General features: G+C 46.0%; 1 pseudogene; it reads left to right on the plus strand.

Annotated features, from left to right (window-relative positions):
- The first annotated feature begins 7,133 nt into the window (after positions 1-7,133).
- On the plus strand, positions 7,134-8,295 carry LOC102254440 (annotated as a pseudogene).
- The last annotated feature ends 2,710 nt before the right edge of the window (positions 8,296-11,005 follow it).

The raw sequence follows: 11,005 nt of genomic DNA on the forward strand, positions 1-11,005 counted from the left end.
TCCCCGGGAAGACCATGGACTTCCTTCTGTCACTATGGGTTTCCTTTCTGTCCCTGTAGATTAGTGGTCGTTTTAAAGAATTTTACAGAAATGGAGTCATGGCCTGTGTAGCCTCTTTTGACTGGCTTCTTCCATGCAGCATCATTATTTTAGATTCACCCATGCCGTTGGGTGCATCAGAGTTCACTCCTTTTTATTGTGGAATTTCACCTGTGTCCAGTTTGGGGCCATTCTGAACAAAGTTCTATACACATTCACGTAAAAGTCTTGACACACATGCTTCCATTCCTCGTGGGTACATATTTAGGAGCAAAATGATTGGGTCAGATGATAAATGCATTTTTAAGTTTTTAAGAAGTGTTTTGTAAAGTGGTTGTGCAATTTCACATTCTCGCCAACAGTGTAGGAGAACTATTCCTCCACATGCTTGTCAACACTTGCTATGGTCAGTCTTTTTCATTTCAGCCATTCTAATAGGTATGCAGAGGCATCTCAACATCTTGAGCAAAGAGACATGATGGTGGGGCGGGGGAGGTTGGTGCTCATTCATGCTAGGGAAGGCACCTGCCAGTTCATCTCATGCTCCTTGGATCCCTCAAACTAGTGACCCTGGTTCTTTAGCGGATTTTATGATTCTACACACCACCTGTGCCTTCCAATGCATTTCCTTTACCTTTGAGGTAGCCAGAATAGGCCTCCGCGCCTGTAACCAAGACTTCCATCTGCTGTTCAGTGGCTCTTGTTGACCCCTGCCTGGCAGGCTTTCCCTCATCTTCTACTGGTAACAAATCCCACCCACCCCCTAACCACAGCATCTTTGCCTCTGATCCTATTGCCTCGAAACCAAGATGGATTCCTCTTATACTTTGGCTATATGAGCCAATAAATCCCCCTTGTGACTTCATCTAGTTTGAGCCAGGCTTCTGTCACTTATGATCGAAATTACTCTGCACCAACCTTCCCCTTGTCTGCCCTGTATATGCGTATCCAGGGCCAAGCATAAGGCCGGGGACTCAGCAAGTGCTGAGTAAATAAAGTACTACACTCTTAAAGTCAACGACATTTTTATAAATCTGTAGATGGCAGAACACTGGAGAGGTTGCTTTGAGAGACATAGTAGCCAAGCACACCTGTTCTGAAGCCAGACTATCTGGGTGTGGATCCTAGCTCTGCCATTTATCAACTCTGTGGCTTTGGGCAAGTAGTTAATGTCTGTGTCTCAGTTTCTTCAATCCTAAAATTTGGGTGATAATGGGACCTACCACATAAAGTTGTCATGAGGATCAAATTAGTTAATTTATTTTTAAAATACGTTTTTATTGATTTTGGAGAGGAAGGGGAAGGATAGAGAGATAGAGAGATAGAAACATCAATGAGAGAGACACATTGATCAGCTGCCTCCTGCATGCCCACTATTGGAGCATGCATCCTGACCAGGAATCAAATCCTGACCCCTTAGTTCAGTGGTTCTCAACCTTGGCTGCACATTAGAATCACCTGGGAATCTTTTTAAAATCCTGATTTCTGGGCCTCATCCTCCAGAAATTCTGTTTCTTTGTTACTAATGTTGTGTCCCCACCCCATAAAGAAACAGAATTTCTGGAGGATGAGGCCCAGAAATCAGGATTTTAAAAAGATTCCCAGGTGATTCTAATGTGCAGCCAAGGTTGAGAACCACTGCTTTATACGAATTGGAGTTTATGTGGATGTTAAAGAGTACAGCGGAACTAATTTGCAACACTTGAAATAATGTTCTAACTCTCTATCCCTCTCCCTTCCTCTCTGTAAAAAATCAATAAAATATATTTTTTAAAAAAAGATTCCAGGTGATTCTAATGTACAGCCAAGGTTGAGAACCACTGCCTTAGTTCATGGGTTGACACTGAACCACTGAGCAACACTCACCAGGTTAAATTAGTTAATTTTTAAAAAGCACTTAATGCAGTGGTTCTCAACCTGTGGGTCGCGACCCCTTTGGGGGTCAAACGACCCTTTCACAGGGGAAGGCTAATACCATCAGAAAACACATATATAATTACATATTGCTTTTGTGATTAACCACTATGCTTTAATTATGTTCAATTTGTAACAATGAAATTGGGGGTCACCACAACATGAGGAACTGTATTAAAGGGTCGCAGCATTAGGAAGGTTGAGAATCACTGACTTAATGTCTGATTCATGGAAGTGCTTTTTAATTTTTGTTTTTCTTTGTTTTGATGCTGACAATTTTTTGGATGATGGAGTCAAGATTGAAACAGACTTTGCCCCAGCTGGTTTACCTCAGTGGATAGAGAGTTGGACTGAAGGGTCCCAGGTTTGATTCCAGTAAAGGACACATGCCCAGGTTGTGGGCTCGATCCCCAGAAGGGGGCATGCAGGAGGCAGCCGATCAATGGTTCTCTCTCATCATTGATGTTTTTATTTCTCTTTCCTCCCTTCCTTTCTGAAATCAATAAAAAATAATAAAAATAAAAAAGATTGAAACAGACATTGATGTGCTATCAAGGATTGGTATGCTAAAACCTCAGTTATTAGTTGTGGGATCTTAAATGAAAGGCCTACTTTCCCTGAGAATCAGCTTTTTACTCTTTAACCAGGCACATATTAAGTCTCATACTCTGGCTCAAATAATTGGGCCTAAGATGGTTTAACAGAAGTTCACGTAAGACAGACCCTTAGCTGACCACAAGTTCATTTTGAGCTGGTAGAATGGCAAGACTATGATAAAACATTCAAAGATTAGACTGTGTTCAGGGGCTCAGGGGAAGGACTTGCTCTTTACCCACGAGGGCTGTCTGGTGATGGAGAGGACTGCCTTGCAAAGCTGCAAGTCCCTGACCCCCAGAGGAGCTAGGTGAACGTAGTTTGAGGACACATGAACAAAGAATCCTAACTGTGGGAGGGATGGATCATACATGATTGCTTTGTTTCATTCCACATCCTAAGATGACTTGACTATTTTTTGGAAATTTTGTTTAGATATAAAGGAAGTTAACTAAACACTACCAGGGGTCCTCAAACTTTTTAAACAGGGGGCCAGTTCACTGTCCCTCAGACCGTTGGAGGGACGGACTATAGTTTAAAAAAAAAACTATGAACAAATTCCTATACACACTGCACATATCTTATTTTGAAGTAAAAAAACAAAACGGGAACAAATACAATATTTGTATTTGTATGTGGCCCGCGGGCCGTAGTTTGAGGACCCCTGCACTAGACCAACGAATTGCAATTTTTGATAAGTAGAAGCAGCTGCATACAGCGTTTGCCTTTTGCCCTAAAGGCCCAGTGGGAGAGGAAAGAGCCAGGGCTGCCTCCCAGGGCAGATTGTTCGCAGCTGGTCCTGTCTTCAGGCCTGTGCCCATGCTGTTAGTGCCGAGTCAACCTTCGCTATTGCGCTGACTCACACCACAGCCTTGGGAGGACCCGGCGAAGGCACTGGCCCTGCCCTGGTGTGATGCTGAGATGAGGTTAGACGTGAACTCATCTAATCGCTGTGTTTCATTTCCGTCACTTCCCTGTCAGTCCTGGAGGCACAGCAGACAGAGCTAACAGCGCAGGTCCTATCTGCAAGTGCATTTCTTTCTAAAGAAAGAGTTGCCAGAACATTTGCTTACAGAACCACTGCTGGCTGGCAGAGCCCACACGAAATAAACACAAAGGAATGAAAATGAGTCAGGGGGACCAGAATTACTGTTTACTCCACAGCGAAAGTGGTTTAACTTTTCTTTAGAACAAAAAAAAAAAACACACACACACACACACCCTTTCTCTTGTTTCCAAACACTACTCCACCTCCATGCTGCTTTTGGAAAAGAATATATATATTTTACACAAAGTATGTATATTCTTCATATATATGTATGTGTGTACATAAACACACACACATACACACACACACATATATACCGATAGTATATTGAAAGACTATTATTTAAAAATCTATTTCTTGTACATTGTAGATTCAAATTGCAGTGAAAAACAGCACATGGACATTTTGATATATGTGTGTTTGTAGGAAGAAAAGTAAATATCTTGTAATATAGAAATTCTTAATTAATTATAACTGCTTATCCAAATAGAGGCAGCAAGAGAGGTCAGTCAGTGAATCATTTAAACCAGTGGTTCCCAAACTTATTTGGCCTACTGCCCCCTTTCCAGAAAAAATATTACTCAGCGCCCCCTGGAAATTAATTTTTTTTTAAATTTTAATAGCAATTAAACAGAAAGATATATGTATTAATGTTTCTACCTTTTTCGTAAAATATAGTAAAGAAAGGTGTAAATTAGAAACATTGAAGTTTGAAATTATGAAACTATTTATTGAACTCAGAATAGAAAGGTAATACAAAAAAAGTTAAAACAAATGCACCTGTGGCCATCACCGCCCCCCCTGGATCGCTGCAGCGCCCACCAGGGGGCGGTAGCGCCCACTTTGGGAATCACTGATTTAAACCTCTTGAACCTCTATTGTTGTTTTCCCTGGCAATTTTTTGTTTTGTTTTGGAGTTTGCTTTCTCTAATTATAAGAGCAATATAAAATAATTGTAAAATAATCTGGAATATATGGAAAGTTATGAAAAACTTCCTAGGTTCAGAAAATGAATATAAAAACAAAAATGCATATTCTAGGTGGTTAATTTTACATTTATTAAATGTGCTTTATCTGTTGTTACTCACAACACTTCTGACACCAAATGTGTTGGCTTTTTCCCACACCCATCGATTCTCCCACTTCCCAACCGGGTAATCTACAATTCAATGCTGACCCTAACCACCGGGAGTTAGCGTAGGCCCCAGAAGACTGCCCAGTCAGAAGCCCTGGGTTGTCACCTGTACTTCTGACCAACCAAACGGCTATCAATCAGGAGTTCCCATAACTCCCTCCTCAGATTCCAGGTTTGGTAGAATGGCTCACAGAACTCAGGAAAGCACTCCAGCACCTTCATGTGTTCATCAACTTGGAAGCTCTGTCAGCACCGTGGTGTAGAGGTGTTTATGGAGGTATAATTATGTAAACATGGTTGATGAAATCATTGGCCATTTGGTGATTAAGCTCAATCTTCAGCCCCTCTCCCAGCAATGTAACCCTTAACCAGTCAACCTGAAATTACCTAGTCAGCACTAGTGATATAATCCCCAATAAAACCTCTCCCATCCCCCATAGGTCGGTTACCTAAGCCTGAACCAATCCACTCTTTGCTAATAACCCTCCTTTTCCTGTCCCCGCTCAGCCTGTAGAAACCTTCCCTTTTCTGTAGCTCTTGGGAACGCCTTTCTATCTGCTAGATGGGATGCTGCCCGATTCATGAATCATTGAATAAAGCCACATTGATCTTTAAATGCACTCAGTTGAAATTTTAACACTGGTTAATCTCCTTTTGAGAATCTCAAAGCAATTTACCAATACTCCTCTCTGTCAAAATAGGAGTCTTCCAGTGTTTAAAAGCATACAGATTCTTTCTAGCTCTGAGTAGTCAGTACTGATTGATTTACTCGTAGTCTCAGAGAGCCAACGTACTGATCCAATCTGTTCATAACTTTGTTGACCCTTTGATGGAAACAGAGACTGACCAAAGGGTTCTGGGTCAGACAACAGAAAGCCAGAATTTAAAGACCATCAGCCAAGTACCTGGCTATTTCATACAAATTACAATTGTTCTGCTAATGGGCTTTTCTTCTTTATATAGGCCTTGTGTGTGTGTGGGGGAGGGGGGGCGGCGAGTAAGGTGGATACATATGCAAACACACACACACACACACACACACACACACACACACGTCCCCGGGTGGAGGGGGTGGAGCTCTAAGTGTGGTCCTGAAGAGAAGAATCAAATCATCTGGGGCAGCAGTTCTCAACCTGTGGGTCGAGACCCCTTTGGCGGTCGAATGACCCTTTCACATGGGTCGCCTAAGTCCATCCTGCATATCAGATATTTACATTACTATTCATAACAGTAGCAACATTACAGTTATGAAGTAGCAACAAAAATAATTTTATGGTTGGGTCACAACATGAGGAACTGTATTTAAAGGGCCAGAAGGTTGAGAACCACTGATCTGGGAACTTGTTAAAAATGCAAATCCTTGGCCCAGTAATGTGGGTTTTTTTGTTTGTTTGTTTTTGTAGTTTTTTTTTTTAAAAAAAATTCAGTATTTCTTTTTTTTTTTGTTTTTTGGTATTTAATTAATTTTCCTCATTGGAGGATATTTTTCCATTGATTTTTGGAGCGTGGAAGAGAGAGGGAAAGACCGAGAGAAATACCAATGTGAGAGAAACACATCGATTGGTTGCCTCCTGCATGAGCCCTTACCAGGGCCCGGGCCAGGGAGGAGTCTGCAACTGAGGCATATGCCTTTGACTGGAATTGAACCCGGGACCCTTTGGTCTGCAGGCTGATGCTCTATCCACTGAACCAAACCAGCTGGGGCAGCAATGTGTTTTAACAAGACCTCCAGGTGATTCTGATGATTCAAACGTTTGAGAACCACTATCTTAGATGCCCCCCACCCGCATCCTGGGGAATTGACTCTCAACTCTAATCACATGTATATCTGGAGCTGGGTGGCATTTCCACGGGTACATAAACCAATAAAAAGTCTTCAGGCTCTGCCCTTGACTTGTGCATCCTACTGAACTTAATTAAACCTAGGTTATTTTATATATTTTAATCACAGCCAATTTGTATTTCTAAGAAAGCCGGTTGGGGCTGGGCGTGCTTGCCTCTAGGAATGAGGGTGTTGAGACCCAGGGAGCTTGGCCACAGTAGCATCGTTCTCTAACCAGCGAGCTCCAACTGCCCCCATGGGCCGTCCCACAGTCTGACAGGCAGGGGGCCTGTCTGCAGCAACTGCAAAGGGATTTATGGACATCGTCTAGCAGTGACTTAGTCCCCAAGCCACAACCTCAACTTGTGCGACACCAGCCTGGGTATGTCTCCACGACCCGAAGGCACAGGGAGCCCTAAGGTGACCTGTGCCAGCAGGTGGGAGGCAGTACTGGTCCCTCAAGCTGGAGCAGGGATTGCACTCAGCTGATTGGGGCTGTACATACAAGCCTTGGGCAAGAGAGAAAGCAGGCGACGAGAACAGACCTGCTGGGCCGGAACCCGAGCCGAGCCAGAGAGGCCGAGGAGCAGCAGCCCCGCAGCGGCCCGAGCGACGCGCCGAGGGTCCCGCAAACTTGAGCGGCGCTCGCGCCTCTGCGGGAGCGAAGAAGATGGTCGCGCCCTGGACGCGGTTCTACTCCAACAGCTGCTGCCTGTGCTGCCACGTGCGCCCGGGCACCATCCTGCTCGGAGTCTCGTACCTGATCGTCAATGCCGGGCGGGTGCTGTTGATTCCGTTGAGCGCCCTGGCGGACCGGATCCGCTCACTTTCCAAGTTCGGAACTGGGGGGTGACTTTGAGTTCGTGGATGATGCCCACATGCGCAGTGCCATCGCAGTTTCTCTTCTCATGATCCTGATCTGTGCAATGGCTGCTTACGGAGCACACAAGCGACCTGCTGCCTGGATCGTCCCCTTCTTCTGTTACCAGATCTGTGATTTTGCTCTGAGCGCCTTGGTTGGCATCACTGTGCCTGTTTATCCAAACTCCATTCAGGAGTACCCGTGGTCGGCAAACTGCGGCTCGCGAGCCACATGCGGCTCTTTGGCCCCTTGAGTGTGGCTCTTCCTAAGCCTTAGGAGTACCCTAATTAAGTTAATAACAATGTACCTACCTATATAGTTTAAGTTTAAAAAATTTGGCTCTCAAAAGAAATTTCAATCGTTGTACTGTTGATATTTGGCTCTGTTGACTAATGAGTTTGCCGACCACTGGCACAGCTGCCTCCTAATTTTCCCTACAGAGAGGATGCCATGCCAGTGAATTCTACCTGTTTGGTCCTTATTGTTCTTCTGTGTATCAGCATTGTCTTGGCTTTCAAGGGTTACTTGATTAGCTGCGTTTGGATCTGCTACCCATACCTCAACGGCAGGAACAACTCCCACGTCCTGGTGTATGTTACCAGCAAAGGTAACACCAGGGGTGCGGTGCTGTTACCCCCTACGATGATGCCACTGTGACCGGCACCCCCTTATGTATCTGCCTGAGCCTGACTGTGGGCAGAGCTGAGCAGAGCTTGGCTTTGCAGACATCACAGCATTAGTTCTTTCATTTCTCTTCCAAGATGCGCTCTCTGAGTTATTTGTTGCTGAAATGTTGCAACTTAAATTTTTAGTGTTAAGTTGAAACCCTCTGTAGTTTTAAACATATGCTTTAGCTAGAGCACTGTGATAGGTTAACTTCCCTGGGCTCCCTGGGCGCTGGAACTCCCCCGCAGTCTGGGTGGACCTTGAGGCAGAGAAGTCTGGTTTTGTACCCCTAGGCCCCAAGTTGGGGGATTCATCACATTTTTTTCCTCTCTGTTCCCTCTGTCTCTTTCAAAAGTATCAAATAAAATCAAAATGAAAAAGAAAAAAAAGAAAGAACAGACCTGCTAGGAAACCTCTTCTGCTGACAGGATCCTCGGAGGAGCCTGAGAAAAGGGGAGGAAGGACACCCAGGACCAAGAAGGGCCCCCGCAGGGCCACGGCCTCTAGCAGGCGTCTGCCCTCTGTCCTGGCCACCAGGGTGAAGTGCCTCAGAACCACAGAAATTCTCTGCCTCAGCCCTGAGGTGCCTCATATGTCTTTTTTAAAATATTTTTTTTATTGATTTCAGAGAGGAAGAGAGAGGGAGAGATAGAAACATCAATGAGAATCAAACCTGCAACCGGGGCATGTGCCCTTGACAGGAATGGAACCCAGGACCCTTCAGTCCCCAGGCCAACGCTCTATCCACTGAACCAAACTGGCTAGGGCTCATATGTCTTCAAATGAAAAAGCAGTCATCCTGTTTCCAGTCTCCCGTCGCGATGCACCAAGAACAGCCTCCCTGATGGAACACCCCTCCCCACTCTTACCTGGAGAATCCACACTAGCCTTTGCACCTGCGCCCACTTTAGCTAATGCCCGCACAGCTGGGAATCCGAGCCTCGCCCAGGGAAGGCTCCGGGAGAGAGGAGTGGGAGGAAACCTGCACTGGCACGTGGACCCCGCGTCCACCCTCACCCCGCACAGGCGCTCAGCGCAGGTAGCTCCCCGGGCCAGCCCCCAGTCTCAGAGTTCAGAGCTGCTTCAGCGTCCTGGCCTCTTATGTCAACCATGACTTTCGTTCAAGTACGGTTCCCCTGCTATCCAAAGCAGAGCGCTTCCCATGAAAACTTTTGAATTAGGCGTAAAGCGAAGAAGCAATTACCATTAATTTATATGAAAAAATGTGGAGTCTTCCCAGCCCCCTAAATAACCTACCAAATCGTATCCAATAACACTAACATGCAGTAAAAACGGTGCCACTCCTGCTGCTCCGGGTGCAAACAAATGCTGAATGCAACCTTTGCCTGTTTTGTAAAAGTGAAAATCCTCTCCGTTAACGAAAACAGGTAGTAAATGGTGGTCTTTAGCAAAAAAGTGGCGTGACATGAACTTTCAAAAAGCAGGGGATAGCTGGACTCCCTACAAGGCATTTTGCAGTGCGCCCTTGCCCAGGGGAAATGGAAACACATTTAAAATCATTCCTACCTACGTCCGTGAAGTCTTCCTGCATTTCCCAGACCACTTCAGGCTGGAAGGCAGGCGAGGCGTTGTGGGTTCCACCTCCTCCTCGCTGTTTCTGATGCTGTGATTGCACTGGTTTAGATAAGGTCAGGGGTGGGGGTTGCTGTTAGTTCCTCTGGGTACCCAGCATCAGAATGTTATTTCTACACTAGAGGCCCAATGCACGAAATTCGTACAACAGTAGGCTTTCCTTCCCCCGGCTGCCAGCACTGGCTTCCCTCTGGCCCCAGTTTGTCCCGAAGGACATCCGGAATGACATTCAGAAGAATGTCCGGTCTAATTAGCATATTACCCTTTTATTATTATAGATTAGGAGAGTCTTCCATTGCATAAGTCTGGTGGGGAACGATCTCCCGCTACAGCACCTGAAGCAGACAGGTAACCCCTCTTGCCATCCCCTGGGAGTTAGTTAGCATGGGCAGCTGGGCCACTCAGATGCTGCCACCTGCAGCTTTAACTCCTGAGCAACAATGCAAAGATAAAGGGGCCCTTGAGAAAGCGTTCCCTGGGCCAACAGTGGAGTAAGTGCCCAGGGGTAACAACTAGTGGCAGCTTCCCATTGTCCTAAAGGGTGACCCTGCCAGCTAACCAGCCCAGGCTAGTTTCTGTTCTTGGTCTCTTCTGCCCACTTTAGTGCTTGCTGCCCACTCTCCCCTTCTGCGAGACTTGAGCTCCTGTCCCCAGATCCCAGGGACACCACTCATCACTGCCACAGCAGGCTCTGCAGCCCAGCACTCCGGGCTGACCTGCGGTGGGCTGCCGATCTGGTTGTGCACGAGCCGGCTTTCCTGTGATTGCTGCACACCTGCTTGTCTGCTGAGAGCCAGCATTCGGCTCATTTTTTGGTAGCTCTCAGGTTTCTTGGTTACAAATACATGTAAAAGCTCAGCAAGTTGGACACCAAGGAACAAAGCAGGAAAAACAAAGTTCCGGAGGACGCGTGGCATGAGGGGTTTTTCCATGACCTGCCAGTTCCATGCCTAGACTCTTCCCTCCCCCTCTCCTAAGTCCCTCGCTCCTAAGCACAGTCTCTGCTAAGTTTCCAAGTGTTTATTTGGCACGACGTCCCATCTTTCAGCGGATTTGCCACCTCCATCCCCTTCTTCCCAATTGACATTTTGGCTCAGAGGGAACGTCAAATTACATAACAGCAACGAGGAAGCTGTCATCCTGTTTTGCTGGTATCCCCTGAGGTCTCGTCCCCCTTGTGTGCTAGAGCCCCCAGGCCTTTGATCACTGCACACAGGCTTCTGCCGCTGTGTTGGTGAGTCTTGCCTCAGGTTCTCTGAAACACCATAGTCTGAAACACCAACTCTTCCAGGCTGCCAAGTTTCTCAGCACTTCCATGCCCCTCCTTTGGAG

This window comes from Myotis brandtii, unplaced genomic scaffold (genome assembly GCF_000412655.1).
Source record: "Myotis brandtii unplaced genomic scaffold, ASM41265v1 scaffold112, whole genome shotgun sequence".
NCBI classification, from domain to species: domain Eukaryota; kingdom Metazoa; phylum Chordata; class Mammalia; order Chiroptera; family Vespertilionidae; genus Myotis; species Myotis brandtii.